We start from the raw sequence: 6,000 nt of genomic DNA on the forward strand, positions 1-6,000 counted from the left end.
ATATAGTAAGGTGGCCGGTTTGTACACTGAAAAAAAGAATGTGAATTCTGCTTTTCTAGATTCAGTTATTGATATCGAGGCCTTTCGGTGTTTATGAATTTCAAGAGCGCCACAAGTAGAGACGTTGATGATGTCCAGATCAAGCCAGCAAACTATGTTCTGGACATTATAACACCTTATGTAACACATAATTCTAACTTGTGCATATCAACAGGAATATTTCCTGTGCGTATGCAAGTAGCCAAGGTTCCCGTTCTGCACAAGAAGGGAGATTGGAATAACGTTGATAACCATAGACCTGAGTCAATATTACCAGCTTTTTTAAATGGACTTGAAAAGGTTACTTACAACCACTTGTCTAACTAATCTGACGATTTTAGGACCTTTTCTTTTTAACGTTTATGTGAATGATATTGTGAACATTTACCAGACAACTAAATTTGTTATATATGCCGAAGATGTGACGATTCATTTTAGTGCTGATGAGGATCAAGTTTGTGAGCTGGGCCCTTTATTTCAAAATAATCTTCCTGCCTCTCTTGGTTAAGTGTGGCAAATATGTATTGGGAAATGAGTAGCGAGACATGAAGACTGAAGACCTATTTTGGGTGCTAATAAGACCTTTATTTTATACATCAAAGTTCAATACGCGAGTTCCCTGCAAATAAATATATTTGCTGGTGTAACGCAAACCAATAAAATTATACATTTAAAAACATATTGTCGACTCGAAGCTCACAAATGAATTGAACAGGTCTTTGAAACCGAACATCGTAAATGATTTTGAAGGAATGAAATGGTGTTGTGCGAATTTATTTCTCATCTTTCTTTTACTTCTCGTTTCCCGTTAATTCTTAGTTTTTGTTAAATATTGCGCGCTGAGTAACACTACTTGCTTTGGGGGATATAAGTTCAAGGCGACATATATATGCTGACTTCTAACATCGTATGTGCAAGTGATACAGAAATACATTTTATAGGAAAGATTAAGACCGGCCTAACACCAATCTAGAAAACTGGCATGCTTCTTACACCCTTCACAAAATTCTAAAGGGTACGTCAAGCCCATCAGAAAACTTCGATAAACGTCCTTCGACATTTTAAGGGTACGTCAAAACATTTCAAATCTTGATGTGCCCTATAAACTTTTTTTTAACACGATTGTGTTTAGAAGCTCCTGTCGCGGACAATCAGGCGTCGGTGGGAGCAAAACTTTTCATGATGCAACGCCCGCAGCCATGTGTGACGTAAAGGGTTAGAGGTGACATGTGGCTTTGCCATCATGAACCTATATACAAATTAAATTTTGCGGGAAAGTTTTTGGTTAAATGTAGAAGAAAATGTTCGGCTAAAATTACCGTAAAAGTTACCAGCTTTGTTCATCAGAACATTTTTTCGCTTAATCTAGCAGAAAGCTTTTCCCGCAATGTTCAGAGGGTCGATGTGGTTGTGACGTCGCAGCCACGTGTGACGTCACGTGACGCGAGACGCTACTAACTAGATGACGCACACACGCTTACACGGCTTGGAAAAAAGAGCGTGTTTTAATGAGAAGGCTTTGCAAACATGGCCCTAAGACGCTATCGCATTGCACTCTGAAAGGCGAAGCTTAAGCCTCCCTTAAGTTTTTAAATAGGGTTCCCAAAATGTCTTGTAGAAGAATGAGTCTTGTACAGCTCGCTAAGTACATTAGACAATAAGACATTGTTAGAAACATTAGGAATAACATAACAAGAAGCAGAAAATAAAACAGATATATACAATACTGATACATACAACATTGTATTTCAATGATTAGTAAAAGGGGAATAAGGTAGTACTAGCCCTCACCTCAAAACCCATGTGCACAATATGCTTGCAGTGTATAAAATGCTTGAGATTTCCCTGAAAATGTCCGTATAATCAAACAAGTTCGAAATTTGGGAACAGAAAAGTCTGTCGACTTGCTATAAGTTTTGACAACCCAGCTTCAAAAAATGTTCCGGAGAAAAGCATGTAAGTAGAAGCACCGCATGTAGCTTGTTGAACCTACATGCGGTGCTTACTTCAAGCACCGCATTTAGGTTCAAGAAATCGAATTTAATACAATACCTAGACATTTATTCTAACTAATTACTCCAGTTCACCCTCATACAAACACTCAGTGCAAAGGGAGCCTAGCCTTATCGGCATCACCCTGGGTACTGCAAATGTGCTAAGATAATAATAGACAAATTAACTAGGTGAAAGCGCACAATGAAAGGAGGCAAATACGTAGAAATTAACACATGTAACGCGACTTACGGCTTAATTTTACTGGAAAAATAAAAAAAAATAAAAAATACGATATACACACTACATTATATCTAACTCGAATGTACTCTAAATTTCTTTTCTGATAAAATGTCTGACTACTCAGCGATGAACCTGTTATCCTCCTTACCTTAGTTTAAACAACTCAAAATCGTCCCCCTGTTTTCGTCTCATCAATATAAAAATTCCTGTGTTTTATTAAGTACAAACTAACATGCCCTACCGGAAATATCGATTTGAAATCATCCCTGACAGCCAATCCGGTTTAAAATCTATCCGGACACAGTCGGGAAAGAGACCCTGCGGTTTGCAGAAACCGGGATATTTCGATTCCGGTTTAAAGTGAACCCGGAGGAAATCCGAGTCGACAATCACTTGTTTGCACAAACCGGTACTTTCGCGACTCCTTCTTAAAGAGATATGGAAAAAATCCGAATAGACGATCTCAAATTTGCATAAACCTGAATTTGTTAACTCCCGTTTAATGACAAATCGGAGGAAATCTGGGGAGACAATCTCTGATTTATACTAAGAAAGCGGACATTTACAAGTTTGGTTAAAGGGCGAACCGAAGAAATTCCGGACAGACAATCTACGGTTTGCACTAACCGGATGTCAACAGCTGTCAAGTTCAAAAGCAATCTGTAAATTATCTGGACTGAAAATCTCCGGCTTCCACAAAAGCAACTTTGCTATATTCAGTCGAAGAAAGCATAATTGGACAAGTCTGAACAACCTCCAGTTCTCACAAGCTAAACATTGACAAGTCCGTTTAAAGTAAAGTTGTAAATAATAAATCTCGGGAGGAACTGCGCAAGGGTGAAAGTAATTAATGCAAACTTACAGGCGGCGGCGAGGCGAAAGATCACGGTGTAATCGTCCGTCTTTTTTGTTCTTTCTCCAAGTCATATTGCAAAAAAAAAAAGTGCATATTGCGTATGGCTGTTGCATTTCGTTTCGATTCCCCATAGAAACTGCGTGCTAAATGTTCCTAGTGGTCGAATTAAGTTATACGAACTGCAGATTTTGTAAAATTACAATTAAATACGTTTTCAACAAGAGGTTGCTGCGCCTTTGAGGTATGGCAACACACATACGGCTCTGCAGTGCATGAGCAAGTTTTCCAGTGCAGAGTTGCTCCTAACATGGAACGTTTATTTATTTCTCATTAAATTCGCACGTGCCACAAATATGCCCATAAAATTGAAATGAAGCAGTTCTATTGACATTGTGCGAGATGAACTTCACTAATAGCATAAATATTGTCTCCTGCTAAGTGAGCTTAACTAAAAGCATAAAGGCTCATTATGTGCTAAATGACTTCTCTAAGAGCATATATATATAAATATATATATATATATATATATATATATATATATATATATATATATATATATATATATATATAACGGGCATGGTGGCAGAGGGGCCGAAGGCGTGGGTACAAAAGACGAAAAGAACCCTTGGTGAAAACAGCAACAACGGACGATTTAATCTTCGACGTTTCGGCCGGAGTCCGGCCGGAGTCCGGACGATTTAATCTTCGAACCGACGATTCAATCTTCGGCGTTTCGGCCGGACTCCGGCCGAAACGTCGTAGATTAAATCGTCCGTTGTTGCTGTTTTCACCAAGGGTTCTTTTCGTCTTCGATATATATACATATATTAGAAAATAATAATGTAATATTGTTTCTGTCAGTGGAGTCGTTCAGTCTTTTTTGTGGGGGACAATGAGACGCGACGCACGTGGAGCGATGGCGCCGTGAGCTAGGAAGAAAAAGCACGCTCATCGCAGGGTGAGCAGCGAGACAGTGCCAAGGGCAGTGACAGACGAAAGAGCGGATGCCGAACAAGGCCTCCAACGAATGACCCGCACCTCAGGAGCCCAGGAAAGACCCGGAACACAGCGAGCACATAAGTAGCAATTTAACCATTCTTGATGATAGTGCTCCATCGTGTAGCTTCCGCGGGGCTAGTGGAACTCGGCCTGTTCGGGCGGTATTGACAGGCGACCCACATAACTGGTGCTTCGAACGTGCGGCTCAACCAGTCTGCCGCTGTCGCTGTTCACTCCCAGGGAGTCCCACGAATCGCGATTTCCAGAGATAGGTTTCCTTTAACATTTAAATTTTTAGTAACTCCACTGGACACCATTGTTTATCGTTCTGCTGCCATGTCCAGGTCTTGGAATAAGGCCGCCCATCCCGAGGCCTCAACCCAGTGAGTGGCGGATATTGACGCTAACGCGGGAGAAGGCGCGAGTGGGCAAGCCAGCGTTGCGGCAGCGCTAGAGCCCCCAATTTTAGCGGTGAACACGGGAGACGTCAGCGAACTAATGCACGCCATGACGGTGATGTTCGCGACGTTTTCTAGACACGAAGGTTCCGCCCCAGGGGTGGTGAATCCCGCGCCTACGCCTGTGCCCCACTCGCGGTTGAGCCTGCCGACGCCGACTAATTCGGGCTACTCCGACGCACCATCGGAACACGTTTTCCTACAGGATCTAGGTGCGTACATTTCCGCGTTGGGCGCGTCAGATGAAACAACCCCGATACAGATCGTCCCAATCGCGTGTACGGGCGACGCAGCGCCTTGGAGACGAATGCAGAGGCCGTTCCTTTCGATGGCAGATTTCCGGGCACGATTCAGAGAGGAGTTTCTGCCTCCCGACTACGAGATGCGGATCAGACTTGAGCTAGCCAGCCGTACTCATCATCCGGACGGGAGCCTCGTAGAATACATCCGCGCTCTCCATGAGCTCTACTCCAGAGCCAAACCTACAGCGTCAGACGCGGAGAAGGTAGCTAGGGCGATCTGCCAGTCAGCGTGATTTCACTGTTCTAGAAGCTTTTGCCACAGAGGCGCGCATCGTTCAGGTGAGCTTGCTCGCCGAGTTGACGTATCGCCCCCCTCCACGCGCAGAGGAATCTCTGGAGCCGGGTTGCGCCTGGACAGGACGAAGAGCGGGAGCTTGAGACGACTGGCGTACGCCGGACGTGGCCCCTACAGGACATAGGAGTGGCGAAACGGCTGTGCCCCGCGCCTTAGATCCCTTCGCTTTTCAACAGAGGCGCTGAGCAGCAAACGCGGGCTCTTCCAGAGCGCATCCCCGTAGGGGAGGCGGCGCAGCCGACCACTGCGGAGTCGCGCATCATTACGAGGGTCGAGAGAAGTACAATGACTTCCGGCGCGATACTGCATCGTGTGATGGTAGCGGCGGACCCTCAGCACGCAATGGCAGGGGACAGGTCAGGGGCTGTAAATGCAATCAGCTGGGCATATCAAGCGTTGGTGCACCTGGACGGCAGCTGCCCCCATGGGTCTCAGGGAAACGGGATCGGCCGGCGCCAGTAATTGGACTTCCTGACTCGCGTTTGCCGTCCGCTGCCGAGGCCCCTCATCAGTCTGCCGACGGGGCTGGAGTTACGGTCAGCGACAGGTTGGTGTTTGTCCCGTCGGCATGTCGGACTCTGTGTTTGACATCTGAGAAGGAGCCGTACGTGCGTGTCGAAATCGGTGAAAACATTTACTACGCATAAAATGAAACAGGTTCGACCCTTTCCCTAATCGGCGACAGAGTCAATGAAGACTGTCGCCGAAAAGCACTCCAAGTGCGGGAAGTTTCCACCGCGCTGCGTTTAGCAGCAAGATCGGCTAGGGCACAAAGCGCAATTCGGATTTACCCTAGCCTCGACGGCAGACGAAGGA

The sequence above is a fragment of the Ixodes scapularis genome, unplaced genomic scaffold, assembly GCF_016920785.2.
Source record: "Ixodes scapularis isolate PalLabHiFi unplaced genomic scaffold, ASM1692078v2 PGA_scaffold4__175_contigs__length_147842914, whole genome shotgun sequence".
Taxonomy (NCBI): Eukaryota; Metazoa; Arthropoda; class Arachnida; order Ixodida; family Ixodidae; genus Ixodes; species Ixodes scapularis.